This window comes from Chiloscyllium plagiosum, chromosome 34 (genome assembly GCF_004010195.1).
Source record: "Chiloscyllium plagiosum isolate BGI_BamShark_2017 chromosome 34, ASM401019v2, whole genome shotgun sequence".
Taxonomy (NCBI): domain Eukaryota; kingdom Metazoa; phylum Chordata; class Chondrichthyes; order Orectolobiformes; family Hemiscylliidae; genus Chiloscyllium; species Chiloscyllium plagiosum.
Genome location: NC_057743.1, coordinates 28,571,591 through 28,587,712, shown reverse-complemented (window position 1 = coordinate 28,587,712; position 16,122 = coordinate 28,571,591). Strand labels below are relative to the sequence as shown.

At 38.1% G+C, this 16,122-nt stretch overlaps 1 protein-coding gene across 1 annotated transcript in view; it reads left to right on the top strand.

Moving 5' to 3' along the window:
- The window catches only part of LOC122540379 (ski oncogene-like), a 186,244-nt gene that overhangs the window by 73,721 nt on the left and 96,401 nt on the right, over nucleotides 1-16,122 (top strand). The window lies entirely within an intron of this gene.

Here is a 16,122-nt window from a genome sequence, read left to right as displayed (position 1 = left end):
CTGTAACTCAAGGATCTTTCTCTCTGGGTTGGTAAGCTGAATGTTACAGTGCATCAGAAAGGTGAAAGCTACCTGTTTCAGGTGTCAGTCACACCGCTTAAACCAGCTATTTCAGATTTGGTCTGTGGTGAGAGGCAAGACAGTGTGCCTATGAGTGAGGTAGATTTGCAGATCCATGAGGTAATAATGGAGGGGCCTTAGTCCTTGGAGTTGTCCAACAATTTGAGGTTCTTGTGCTGACGACAGGGTAGCTGAGCAAACCAATCACAGCATTAGATAAAGGGACTGACTGTATTTTAGCCAAATTTGCTGACAAGATAAAAAAAGACAGGACAGCAAATTATTCAAGAATTTACAACAAATATGCAAAAGGATATGGATAGGTTAATTGTCAAATGGCATATAATATGGGAAAATGTGAAGTTAACCACTATTGCATGAATACTAGAAAAGCAGAATATTATTGAAGTGGAGTGAGACTACAGAATGGTGCAGTGCAGAAGGATCTGGTTGTCCTTGTCCATGAACTGCATAAAATTTCAACATGCAAGTAATTAGGAAAGCAAGTGGAATATTAGAATGTGTTTGGATTATAAAAGTAGGGAAAAATTGCTACAACTATACAGGAATTGGCGAGGCCACTTGGCGAGGCCACTCATGTTGCACAGTGTACAGATTTAGCTTCCTAGTTAGGGATGGATATACTTGCAATGGAGGCAGTTTGGTGAACATTCACTAGGCTGATTCTTGGGATGAAGGGGATTGTCTTATGAGGGAAGATTGAGCAGGTTAGGTCTATAATAATTGGAGTTTAGAAGAACTAGTGAAACATGTAAGATCCTTGACAGGTTAAAAGAGTGTTTCCTCTTCTGGGAACATCTATGGGGGAATAAAGTCATGGTCCAACATATTCTTCTGATCCGACCAGAAACAGGAAACCAGTTCCTACTACAGTCACAAAAATTGGCAGATTTTCTCAGTAGATCACAAAAAAAACACTTTATTAAATGAATTTATTTCAGTATACTGTAATATAAAATAACCTGTATTTGGTAAATACTATCATTTGGATATTATTAAAAACATGTTACTTTTAACTTGTGCATCTTCATTTAATAGAAAATATCTACTCCCAACTCCTTCCCGTGTTTTTTTTTTGCTTAATTGTGGCATTACCAAGAGACAACAGTGAAATGGGCAGAAGTAGGTCTTGTATTAACTGCATTCACTGCCTTGGGATAAAGATCATCAGGCAAGGGATTGGCATTAGAGAAGTGATTGCCCTTAACACTTTGTTTTATGGGAACAAATTCCTATGCAGATCGGTGCAACAGTACATCAGTGTCACACTGTAGAGTAAATGTGTTAAAACCTGCTAACTTTGTTCACTGTCAGGTAACTGCCATGATAATTAATTTCTCAGTATTACGGTGTATTACCTAAAGCAGGATACCTGGGAATTCAAGTTTCAAAGCACTACTGCTTTGAAGGGTGTCAGATATTGTAATCAGAAGAGCAATGTTGAAGCATCTAATTAAGGTGCAGTGAGTGTTTCATCATGTGTTACCACTGAAATACAAAGCAGAATGTAATGGCCACCTGTGTGGCAAATTTGGAGACAAAGTAGCATTTTAATCAGGTGGGAGGTTGGCAGTTGGGTTGTTTGTATCTTGCTCAATTAAGTTCCTCATGCCACTACTGAGGAGGAACCCACAAGCAAATGCTAACAGGCTTTGCTTTTCAGGTTTCAACAAAGCAACTGTCTCACTCCTTCCAGTAATACACTCTTCACATACAGCACCCTTTTTTTAAAGCATGTAACCTTCATTCCTTACTGATCCTAGGCCTGCAGTGTGTCATTGCTAGCAACCACATGTTCCTTTTTTCAGTTGCTTATGAATGTTCAGGTTGGATGCAAGGTCCCTCATCAAGGACCTGTTGTGCACAAGGCTGGAAATTAGAGTCATAGAGCTGTACAGTATGGGAACAGACCCTTCAATCCAACTCGTCCATGCCGATCAGATATCCTAAATTATTGTAGTCCCATTTGCCAGCATTTATGGCTTTTAAATGTTGTAATTGTACCAGCGTCCACCACTTCCTCCAGCAGCTCATTCCATACACGCACCAGCTTCTGTGTGAAAAAGTTGCCCCTTAGTTCCCTTTTTAAATTGTACCCCTCTCACTTTAAACCTATGACCTCTAGTTTTGGACTCCCCCACCCTGGGAAAAGATTTTGGCCATTCACCCCATCGATACTCCTTGTGATTTTATAACTTTTCTGAAAGGTCATCCCTCAGCTTCCAGCGCTCTAGGGAAAATAACCCACTCTATTCAGCCTGTCCCTAGAGCTCACACTGTTCAACCCTGGCAGCATCCTTGTAAATCTTTTCTGAACCCTTTCACAACATCCTTCCTATAAACAGGGAGACCAAAATTAGAAGCAGTACTCCGGAAGTGGCCTAACCAATGTCATGTACAGCCACAACATGACCTCCCAACTCCTATACTCAATGCACTTACCAATAAAGGCAAGCATACCAAATACTTTTTTTCACTATCCTGTCTACCTACAACACTGCCTTCAAGGAGCTACGAACCTGCATTCCAAGGTCTCTTTGTTCAGCAGCGCTCCTCAGGACATTAATTGTGCAAGTCCTGCTCTGATTTACCTTTCCGAAATGCAGCATCTCACATTTATCTAAATTAAACTTCATCTGCCACCCTTCTGATCAAGGTCCTGTTGTACTCCGAGGTAACCTTCTTGGCTTTCCACTACACCACCAATTTTGGTGTCATCTGCAAACATACTATACCTCCTATGTTCACATCCAAATCATTTATATAAATGACAAAAAGCAATGGACCCAGCTCTGATCTGCTGGTTGCAGTCCTCCGGTCTGGAAAGCAACCCTCCATCACTACCTTCTGTTTCCGACCTTCGAGCCAGTTCTGTATCCTAATGGCTAGTTCTACTTGTATTCCATGTGATATAGCCTTGCTAACCAGTCTATCATGCAGAATCTTGTTGAAAGCCTTACTGAAGTCCAAATAGATTACGTCCACCACTCTGCCTTCATCAATCCTCTTTGTCACTTCTTCAAAAAACTCAATCAAGACAGACATGATTTCCCATGCACAAAGTCATCCTTAATCAGCCCTTGCCTTTCCAAATACATGTAAATATTGTCCCTCAGGATTCCCTCCAACAACTTGCCCACCACCGATGTCAGGCTCACCGGTCTATTGTTCTCTGGCTTTTCCTTATCACCTTTCTTAAATAGTGGCACCACATTAGCCAACCTCCAGTCTTCTGACACCTCACCTGTGGCTCAGGTTTCTCAACAAAGGACCTAGTAATCACTTCTCTAGTTTCCCACAGAGTTCTAGGTATACCTGATCAGGTCCCAGGGATTTATTCACCTTCTGCATTTTAAGATGTGCAGCACCACCACCTCTACAATATGGTCATTTTTCAAGATGTCGTTATTTATTTGCTAATGTTCTCTAGTTTCCATACCTTTCTCCACAGTAAACACAATACAAAATACTCGTTTACTGACACTCCCATCTCCTGTGGTTCCACACATAGATGGCCTTGCTGATCTATAAGGGTTGAAAATAACACAATACCAGGTATAGTCCAACAGGTTTATTTGGAATCAATAGCTTTCACAGCCCTCTGAAAGCTAGTGCTTCCAAATAAGCCTGTTGGACTATAACATTGTGTTGTGTGATTTTTAACTTTGTCCATCCAGTCCAACACTAGTTCCTCCATGATCTTAAAGGGACCATATTCTCTTCTTAGTTACTCTGCTTTGTTCTTGATGTATTTGTAGAGTCCCTTTGGATTCTCCTGAACCCTATTTGCCAAAGCTATCTCATGTTCCCTTTTTGCCCTCCTGATTTCCCTCAGGTATACTTCTACTGCCTTTATACTCTTATAGGGGTTCATTCGATCCCTGCTGTATATACCTGACATATACTTCCTTCTTTTCCTTGACCAAAACCTCTATTTCTCCCACCATCCAACATTCCCTACAGCTATCAGCCTTGCCCGTCACACTAACAGGAACATACTGTCTCTGGATTCCTGTTATCTCATTTTTGAAAGTGTCCCACTTCCTAGCCGTTCTGCTGGGATTGTCTGTGTTCCCTTCCCCACACCATCTGTCATCAGTGACCTGGGTCATTTAATGTCCCTGTCCTCTATTGGGTGCAAATTCTAGTAACAGCCACTATGTCCTCGATGGTGTTGCCAATCATTGTGAAGTAACTGACCTCTGGCTGTTAGTTCTTGGGATGAACTAACTCTCATGGCTAGTAGGGTCCCTGTTGATGAGGAAGGATCTCTTAAGTGTCTGCCTGGCATTTGATGCAATGAACCTTTTCCAAAAAAGTGATGCAGTGCTCTACATCTCTAATCACCAGTATTGACCTCACTCTTAAATTGTTGTTATTCTCTATAAGTGAATATGTAGACGCATTAATAGTTCTGAGCAATCCAGAAATTAGGTCTGGAATGATTTGGACACTTAAGGATTGATACTAAAATGTTGGGTTGTAGTCTTTTATTAATGCTCAAAAATTAAATTTGAAAATCCAGAAGGTGAGAATCAGAAGATCAATAGGGTATGGAAAGTGTGCCTGAACTCACCAAGAGCAATCTGTCAACATCAGTTTAGTGCTGTTTAGATGAGGCTACGAAAGGGGTGATGTAAATTTGAGGAAATAGTAAGGAGCTTAAGGAATCTACATTGGAGAAAACCCTGTCACTGCAGTCTGTGATGTGACTTTGGATTTTGGTATAATGTGCTCCAGAGGGTCAAAAGCAATTATAGGTATCACCTATCTAGTCTCTTTTCCATACCCTACTGAAAAATATTATAATCAAAAATTAGAAGTATTTATTTGTACTTCCTGTGTCCAGTTCCACATTGAAATACTATTTTCTGGAAGCATTGCAGTTGAATTTGTCAGTTACCAAATTAACAGTCCCATGGTGATTAGAAACACACGTTGCAGATACTCATACCTCAATCTTCGCCAGAAAAATTTATCAGAGAATTTTTAAAAATCTTGTTTATACTTTGTTTTATATAACAAATATTGTTTCATACCTATCAGAAAAAAAACTCACTTAAAATGAGTAGCATACCCTGACACATTTCTAAGATTCTCAGAGGTTTGCATTGTGAGTATAAACTTAAATCATTCAGTATCCTGATGAGTCAGTTAATGTTTTCAGAATGGCATTGATTTTGTACTGAAATGTCACATGGCTAGAATCAAACTGAACTTTGGGCTGATGTTAAACAATGGTCATTTTGTTGAAGCCTGCAGATTGATGTAGTTACTGTGCCTATGAAGAGCTAATTTGATGATTTACAGATCAAGTCTGCTTGAAGTCAGAATACCCCAGCAAAGTATCTTCATTTTATTTTCATGCTTCCAAGAGTTTGCTTTGCAACTTGTTTACCAGATTAAGTTCCGGTTCTGTGGTGCTAGTGACAATACAATGCAGCGAACATAGTTTAATAGTTCTTCACACTAATATTTGTTCTTTCCTCTCCTGATGTGTTTTATTTCCTTTCTGAGTACAGCTCCAATGTCTTTCAATAACTTATCAATGTGCTCAAGTTTAATTATGAGCCTTAATTATCTGTTGGTATACAGTAGGTTTGTGGATGCATCACAGATGAGATCCTCACTGTGTCCATGCACATGAACCTTGAGTTTCGGTCACTAGTAGGAGAGAGTAATGCAGTTCGGTGCTTGAAAGGAGTGAGGAGATAGTGCCTTCAAGGCAGGAGCAGGGAGGGAGTGGAATGGCAGCAACAATGCATTGGGAATGTGGGGGCCTGAGAGGAAGGTACTGTGTCTTGCTGGGAATAGTCAGCAAGCCAGATAGCACCAGTAAAGAGTGAAATTGATAAAAATCACAGGTGATAGAGGTTTGAAATATATCACTTTAATCTTGCCTGCATGTCTTGAAACCTTGTGAGCAGTGATATAAAAATGAAAGGGAAGAAACATTCAGAATTTAATAAAAATTTTCACCAAATTAAGTTGTTTTGTCTGAAGAATTTTGGAAACAAACCTGAAACGGAATGTACCAGAACATAATTAAAAAGCTGCATTCCCTTAGGGCCCTGAAAGGGCAAAACTAAACACCATATCTTGTTTTTCCAAAATTGCCTCAAAAATTGACAAGGTTAAAAATCCAAGCAGACAAAACAGCCTCTGTCCTGGCACAGGCCGTAGGATTTATTTTAAGCTGCCTTTTTATTCTGCAAGCTGCCTGAATGCCAGCTGTTCTTGGGCCGTGTCTTTTGTTTTACTGGGTCATTGTTTTCATTCCATGAAAGGAAAAGTTGCATTCTTGAGCAAAAAAAAGGAGGGGGGGGGGGAATTGAGGTTGATTTTAACTCCTTGACTGCTTGATCATAATCTGGCTGGTCTGGTCTAAGAAGGGTGAGAATACTTTGATCTGATAGGGTGGTTTGCACAAGGCTTGATTCTTACTTGGATGTAAGGGCCAAAATTAAAATTTCTAATGAAAATAAAAATATCAAAAGTCATGGTTTTTCAAAACCATTCAGTATCCCCATTCATGAATGTTTTCCTTTTAACTAAATAGCAAACCTACCAGTTAAAATAATAAGTATTCTTTAGGAAAAAATACTGTTTTTGTATGTATGTGCCATGTGAATGAAAGATTTAGATTAACTTTTGAAGAATAATCTGATTTTACTATTGTCACGTGCCATGTGGAATTACAAGATATGGACAATTAATAATGTCTGATTAAAAGATTTATTAACTTTCCATCATTTCCCAGAAGAAATCACAATTTTAGCATAATTGTAACTGTAATCTCACCACAGCTATTCCAGAGATATAATCGTAATTATCTGTTTTAAAAGAATTGCATTGTTACATTGCTACATCTCACTTTGTTTGTTACTTTTATTTCTCTCAATATTTTCATTTAAATTAAATGTCTTGATACTATTGCCCTGACATGTCTTTTAATATTGTTCACCTTTGTGATTTTATATTTTGTACCAAGTAATTTCCGTGCTAACACCATCAATACTTGCCTTTGGAACAAACTGCCCTTCAAAAATTAACTACAACACAAAGATTTTTTAATGTTATGAATTATCTCACTCTATATTTTGTTTTTAAATTTAACCTTGTTGATGAGACTTCCATCATCCCCTGGAGGTTCACCATGGGAGCTGACCAATCTCCCTTTCCTAGATAAAACAATGATGGATGCTCACCTTGTACCTCCATCTCAATGGGAGAGTACTAATGAGACCATATTTCTCAAAATGACTCCAGTCTTACAAACAGGTGGACAGAATAGACACTTGGCGCTAATTTCAGGAGCTGTTTTACAGTGTCATACTTCTATGGAGACCATCACTACCAGCTAATCCTGCACTCAGTCTATGTCCAAATAAGACCTTTTTCCAATTGGAATCACCGAATAACAATAAAGTGTAAGAACCTGGGGCAACTAGTGCTACTAATTCAGAACTGACCAGCATTTGGAATTAGGACCATTGGATCTGGAAGTTTTAGCCACCCAGAAACCAATTAAGCTGGCAATTTTACACAAATTCCACTCTTCTCCTCCTTCCCACCCCACTTGTGTGACTTGCATACCTCCATGATAAATATCTAAACAGAAACATTTTTAAACTTCCTTATCTTTGGAATTTTCTACCCAGAGGGCTATGGAAATTCAGTTATTAAATAAGTTCAAGACAAGGATTGATAAATTTCTAATGACTAATGACATCAAGAATATAGGAATATGACATTGAGGTAGATGATTAACCATGATCTAAAATGATGAAGCAGGCTGGAGGGACTGAATGGCCTACACTTGCTCCTGTTTCCCTATATGTTTCAGAAATCATGAATACCTTGGATTTTTTAAAACTCTTGATTACTTTTAAATATTTAATGTGTAACACAACACAGTTAAATAGTTCGATGCACTGTAGACACATGGAAGGATTACTGCTGTTACATTTTCTTTGTTTTGATTATGGTAAGATTTATCTCTTCAACTAGTATTAACCAAACAATTTCACACAATTAGCTTTCTTCTTTAACTGAGGCAGGCAGTGTTACCAACAGACTTTCAGTAGCTTAAACGGACCAGTAGCGGGAAGAAGGCTTTTCTTAGTGGCCCATTGTAATACTGGGCCCATACTAATAAGCTTTCGCAGGCCAAGGAAAAAAAATGCAATTTGTGAACAGCCTCACATTCCCATAAACCCATGAAAAGTTCTTTACGTTTTAGTTGGTAATACTTGTTTATAACTATTCTTGAAAGTAAGATGTTTCTGTTGAATTGCAGTGTATGTTTTAGTCCAAAAATGATAGATGGGAAGGGAGTGTTACCCACAGCACACCATTTCCTTCAACAGTAAATCGTAGGGATTTATCCCAAGATGTTTCTTCTCAGGCTTTTCCTTAGAAACAAGTTAACGAAGGACTACTGAGTGACATCATTAAGTATTAGTATACATGGTTGCAATGCACTTCTTCCTTCATTGTTCTTGTTGAGAGCACAGAGCTTGTCAAAAATTGGTACACAACCAGGCAGTGCAAACCTTAATAATACGTTTAGAAGTTGTCTGGCTCCAAATTGGTTAGGAGTTCTTTTCCAGTCAGTAACTTGACTTGGCCCTCATGCAATATTATCATTTCTCACTAGCCTCCCCTATCATTTTACTAGTGCGTATGTTCTTAACCAATGCTTTTTCCAATGCAGTCTTGACTGCATGAGCAACACTGCAACAAAACAAGGTGACACTTCTAGCACAGATGAAGACAAAAGCCTCAAAATGCAATAGAATGCACTTTTGGAAGCTGCCATGTAAATAGGCACCTATTTTTCTTGCTGCAAGCATGCTAATCACTCAGCATGGATGAATCTGGCAGGCCTGCAATGGTCCCACAACCAGAAATATTGTTTATCTTGGCTTTTAGACAACTGTGTATTGTGAAATTTGTACACGCACAGTTTGTTATCTGTTGTTTCTGGTGATGTGTATTATAAACAGTCTGGATTCCAGAGTACCGAGGCCCAGCACATTACAGAACCTCTTCCTCTTGAGTCATTTCTGTAATATAAATGCCATATACATTTGCAGTTAGCCTAGAATAATGGTTTCTTGTGACTTTTATAAGTAGAAATATGTTCGGTATGATATAAATCTTTTTTCCATAAATGCTTAACTTAAGCCTATGAACAGCATTAGTCAGTTAAGAAACCTTTAAATTTGCCTATGAAAACAATGATGATTTTGTTGTTGATCTACAAATCTTCCACTAGGATAAAAGAGTACGTGGATTTAACAAGTATTATGCTGAAACCAGTGCACAAACAGGTGTATGAATTTATTAGAAGTCATACAATAAGTGTTCCAGTGAGGGATATGTTACAAAAAGAAATTATTTAAAACTAGTTTCTATATTAAATGGGCAATCCTCTATTGTGTGACCAAGATAATGTTCAGAGAAGAATAGAATCCCTACGGTGTGGAAACAGGCCCCTTGGCCCAACAAGTCCACACTGACCTTCCGAAGAGTAACCCACCCAGATCCATTCCCCTACTATCCTATATTTATCCCTGACTAATGCACCTAACCTACACATCCCTGAACACTATGAGCAATTTAACATGCCACTTCATCTCACCTGAATATCTTTAGATTGTGGGAGGGAACCGAAGCACTCAGAGAAAATCCACACAGACATGGGGCAGAATGTGCAAACTCTACACAGTCACTTGAGGCTGGAATCGAACCTGGGTCCCTGGCACTGCAAGGTAGCAGTACTAACCAATGAGCCACCATGCTGCCCTCATGTTTTATCCATCTACTGCAAATTAGCTTTAAGATGCCCTTTTTCTGAGACAAAGTTCCTATTTTATCCATTTGGAGCTTTACTGGGACCAACTGTTGCCCCTATTCCTTATATCATCTAACTTAAATTTTTGACAACGTGGCTGGTTTTGTTACAAAAGACAGGGGCTTGGTCTAAAGATTGAAAATGATTGCAAGCATGTTCTTGTTCCCTAATAATAATAATCAACCATAATCTTTTCACTGACATTATATTTAAATGGCTTCAACTATCAGAAGGTCAAGTTGTATACTCAAGACTTTAAAAAATGATTTAAAAAATGGCTTAATTGAACATATTCTGAAGATATACTAGTATATGACCATCATAAATAGTATGTGTGGTGGTTTGTCCACCCACAGGAATGTTAGGCTTGGTTTATGGAAATTTCTATTTGTAATGCCCCCTTGATGCTTTTGCATTGTGAGAGGAGTTTTTTCAGAATTTAAAAAACAAAATTCAAATCATGTGAGTTGGCAGTCTTAGGCTACTTCCTTTTATATATTGCTTTTTAAAAAGAACGAAGTAATCTGCTACCAGGAGATGAGCACTATTTGTCTAGTTACACTTTGGCCCAGACCCACTGTTATGTCGGTTGCTATGGAGGGAAACATTTTCAGTGCCAGATTAAGAAAGAAACTGAAGTGAAATGGATAGAAATATGATCTGTGTTTAAAGGTATGAATCACTGCACCTCTTCAGGATGGAGCTGGCTATATTGAATTCATTCTTCCCACCCCCACCATTACCACAAAAAAATGTATTGACTGAGACCCTCCAGTTCCTTTCAAGCAGATTCAGGTTTCAGACCTTTATAGGGACTGTTTACAGATCAACCAAAAAAGCAGCTGTACATTCAAAGCAGGTTTCGTATCGGAATGTCTGCTTTCTTGCCTGCCATTGCCTCAGGCTTTGCCAAGTGTTGGCTGCTAGTGATTGTGTTTGCTCATGGCATCTCAGACAGCCTGGTGATATGGATAGCCTGTCATCATGAATGCATTGCACTCAGTTTGACCCAGTAAGGACCTGAAGATTTAACAGGAAAAAAGACTGCCATTGGGTAGATAATGCATTTTTACATTTAAGAAGCAGTATAAAAGGAGGATAAATGTTGCTCAATTCAGATTTGGTTATGAATTAAAAGCACAGCTAGAAACCAATTCATTTCATAATGGTTTTATGTAATCCATAATGCAGTATATAACCTGTTAAAATATTAACCAGTTCTATTATTGCCATTAAAAGTTCAGATCCAATGCTTTAGATAATGCACAAAAACAGACTATTGTATAAGTACTGTAATGATGTTTAAACTAAGATGAATGTTATGAGTTAGCCTGATAAATAATTGCACCATATGATTCTGACTAATTTCCTGCCATATGGTTCTTAGTCTAGACATGTTATTGGAAATCTCTGTTACTTTCTTACTCTGGGAGTAAATTTCTCTAAAACTATTATTTTCTTACAGAAGGAACTTCAGTGTTAATGACATCATTTCGGAAGTGTTCAAAATGTTGAACATTGCATGAGCTTGCAAAGATTATTAAAGATTTTTTTCATTCAGCCTTGATCTGTATGAGATGTGTTAACCTTTATTGTTTCTAGATCTCAACCAAGCATTTCTATAACGGTGTAAATTGACAGTTCACATAATTCCAATGTGACAATGTGTGAATACCACATTGAAAGTTTGCTTGGTTGCAGTACTAAGTAGGAACCTCAATAAAATCAGATGTAGATTTTTCTTGAAGTGTATGCAATATCTAAATAATACATTTACTAATAAAGAAACAAGATTCAAAGTGACAATTTATTCCTGTTTATTAATCAACTAGGTAAGAGGATATTATTTTGGACAGAAATAAACTAGAGAAAGGGCAATACAGTAAACAGTATATGATGTCAATATTGTTCCATTTTACACAGTGAATCAAAAGTATGCTACTTTACTAATTAGACATAAATCTTATATATGGGGCTCTTGTGGTGCACTGGTAGTGTCCCTATCTCTGGACCAGAAGACCTATTGTTCTGCTGTCCCAAACCCTGTTGTGGAATTTGTGGGTGGCTACGTATTTTCAGTGGAGAAGATCTTGGAGATGGGGGAAAATTCTGAACAGCACTGGGCTTAGAGGACTCAGTGCGCATTGTACCATCTAAGCATTGGAGACAACAGTCTGATCTGGCTGACAACACGCAAGCGCAAGAGATTGGTGGAGTAACATGATAGGACAGTGAATGTGAGAATATCAGGTTTATATTCCATACAATAGTGCTATTTCCCTCAGATCCATTTTCAGCAATCCTGTAAGTCTGTTGGAGGTCATATTGCTGGATTGCTGTGACATCCTGTAAGCTCTTTTACACAACACCAGGTTATAATCCAACAGGTTTATTTGGAAGCACTAGCTTTCGGAGCACTGCTCCTTCATCATGTGGTTGTGGAGAACCTGATGAAGGAGCAGTGCTTTGAAAGCTAGTGCTTCCAAATGCTAGTGATTTTTAACTTTGTACACCCCAGTCCAACAGTGGCGTCACCAAATCATAAGTTCTTTTATACATTGTAATTCAAAGCCATGATGAAAGCATTCTGAACTTTCATGGTGGCAAGCTGATGTGGCATAACATCAGTCTAAGTGGACAGTGTAGTACTCAGATATTGAGTGGCTGCTGCTTTAGCCACATGGTAACTGACATCAAAATCAGATATTGCTTCATGGTTGATCTTCAATTCTGCAAAGTTCTTTTCACACTGGAAAGCTTGTGCTGCTCTGTGCAAAAAGCTCTGCCAAATTGGTGCTGAATGCACTGCCGCTGCTTCAAATTAACTGCTGGTTTTCTGGCTACCCTTCATGCACAAGATATTCTGTTATGCATACTCAACATCTTGCTTCTGTAGGTCTTCCCATCAAAGCAGTCATCTGAGTCTCCTGAACTGGAACTCACCCTCTGAGAAGCTAGCTCCTGAACTAAATTGGTCTTTTATCCTAAATGTAGGTCACTTGTCCCCAGTGTTTCATTACATGAGTTCTAACATCTATATCAACCCTACCCAAAATGCACAAAGTTGTTATCTATCCTGGCATTCTGACTGCATTGCATCATTGTTAATTGTGGGTTCATGATCCTTGGAACTTTATTGGAGGCCATCAGATTTAGTCCCCTCTGTTTAGGCTTGGGCACATGAAGGGAAACTAGTACAGCATACATCAGTCTATCAGCAAACATGGGGAGAATATCTAATTAAAATCTCAATGATACAAAAACAGAAATTGCTGGCAAAACACAGTAGATATGGCAGCATCTGTGGGAAGAAAGCAGCACTAGTGTTTTGAATCTGGTGACTGCTTCAGAACAAAATCCCTTAATGATATTTTGCAGAATAGCCACAAAATGCATAATAATAAAAAAAGTTTGAGATTGTCACGAGCAACTCAAAACTATTGATTTTTACTGAGAAAATTCAGCAGCACAAAATGATAAATCCTGTACTACATTTCCATTGATACTTCCTAGTTACACTATCACATGGAAGAATTTCATTCTTCAAATTACAGAAAATTTGCAATTTACAAGATTCAAGTTGTTTGTCCATATGTAATAGCATTTTTAAATTGTACAAAATGATATAAACAATCTTGGGAATTCAGTAATGTCAGTCTTAGCCTCATTATTTTGAATGACTCTGGTCTTGACTGTGGTCTTTGTATATAATAAGTACGTCAGTTGCACTTATCCATTGAGAACACTTTAAAATAGTTACTGCTCGCAGAACAGTCTGTTCTTAACTGTATACAGATAATCTATTGAGTAATCTTCCCCTTTCTGGGCCCTTTTTATGCCACATTAGCGTGGAATACATTGTTCTTAGTGATTGGATTTTGAAAGGAGTAATTTTCTTGAAAAGTGGTTTCAGTGAATAAAGGTTTTGTGCCATTCACAGAATTGCTACTTTTTGAACTATATAAAGGTAAAGTCGCTACAGTCCGATCAAACCTCGGGCTGCTCTCTCATTAAAGCGAAACAGAGAGATGATTTGTGATGATTTTAACCTGAGGGTCATCATGCCTCAGGTGAAGAAAGGTTGAGAAGGAGTCTTTCATGGTAACCTCGACCTTGGACTTAAACCCATGCTTTGGCATTACTCTGCATTGCAAACCAGCCATCTAGCCAACTGAACTAACCAACCCCCTTGAACTATGTTGCTCCCATTTTATATAAAGATAATTCATAATTTTTCAAATTAAATAAATACTCTTCTGCTAATATACAGGATTTGACAACATAGATTATCACTGAGAAAACAAAAAGAAGCATTTTTTTGATTGCATAAATATCACACACATCATTGCTTCATCCTGACTGGGCTTCTCCAAGCTTTTCTCCTGACCTAAAATTATCTCCAGTACCTGTTTCTTTGTGACATTATGTACAGGTAGGCTGGTTCTTTGTTGTGTTGTTTAGCCACCTAACCTTATGTACAATATGGAGCAACTGCTCAAATACCGTTTGGGAATTATGGGTGATTGTAGCTGCCAGTAAGTACTCTGAGACCAATTAAAGGTCAGTAAATTGCTTGCAAATTTTGTGCTTCAGATAATAGTGAGTAATAATGAAATTTTTCACTTTCTTACCTTCTTGTAAATTGTTTTTCACCTAAATGAAGTTATGTCATCTGAAGTATGAGTGGCGAGTAGTAGACGTCAGGCCATGTGTCAGTATACATATGCTGTATGAGGGTTGTGCACACATATACACATATGTAATGATAATTTATTTGGTGTTTTAGAAAAGCCAACCCCATTATTGTCAGGAATTCCGTCTGGAATGCTGATTGTTAACAGAACCTGTTTTAAAATGCTTTAAACGAGACTGTGGTGTTTGTGCTCCTTTCATTTCCCCTGATCCTCCATTTACAACAACACAAAAATTAAGATTTGGAGATGCTGGTGGGTATTTTGCTTCCACATGTGATGGTTACCAAACCTATTAATCTGGATAAACTTGCTTTGATGGGTGCAGCTGTAATGGCATAATATTGTCCAGGATGGAGCACAGTGTTTGGTTCTGCTTCTATGAAACTAAATACCTATTCTTCCACCACTGTGACTGCAGTATATCGTCTATAGTGTGTTTTGCATTAATAACCAAGGCTAATTTGAGAGCACCTCTCTGCCATGCAAACTCTACCACCAAGAAATACAAAGACTAGCAATGATCTTGGAGCACCAAAACCTAGAAGTCTCTTCAAACATGACTTTGCAGGGTAAGATTCTAATTGAAGTGAAAGATATTTTAGAAACTGTAAGCACTCCAACTCATAATTGGCATTTTATAAAAATGATTTTTAAAAATTAAATTGCCATTGGGTAAATTAATCTATAACAAATTCTTAATCCATCAAATAAATGTCCGTTCTCTGAGAGTTTTCACTTCCTAGAAGCAATTCTAAATTCTGAAAAACTGGATATTATTTTTGGATATATGATTTCTGGGCTTAACTTCATTAACAAATTCATGTCCTTATCTGCAACAATAGACATACTGAGATGTATTTATTTATTCCACTTACGGGCTTGTTAGGTTGCAAATCCTTTCCAATTAGAGTATAAAATCATGTACATATAAATAGAATCAAAAATAGACCATTTGCCCTTCATAACCTGTCTGCCATTCAATAAGATAAAAGCTGATTTGCTTGTGATTTAAAATCCACATCCCCATCACCCCCCCAATAACCTTTGTCTAACAAGAATTCATCTATCTCTGCCTTAAACATATTTAATGGCTACCTTTTATTGTCTTCTGAGGCAGAGAGTTCCACATTTACACAACCCAATGAGGAAAAGTAATTTTCATCTCTGTTCGAGAATGGTGGCCCTAATTTTAAAACAGTGACCCCTGGTTCTGAACTTACCCACAGAGGAAATATCCATTCCATGCCCACCTTGTCAAGACCATTCAAGAATGTATACACTTGAATTAAATCATCCTTCACTCTTTTAAGTGCAGACGATGCATGCCCAGCCTATCCAATCTATCCTCATAAGACATTCCACTAATTCTAGGAATCAATCTAGAGTCCAGTGCATATTCATTATGCTTCAGTCATACAGCATGGAAACAGAACCTTCAGTCGAATCAGTCAACACTGAACATAATCCCAAACTAAACTAGTCCCACCT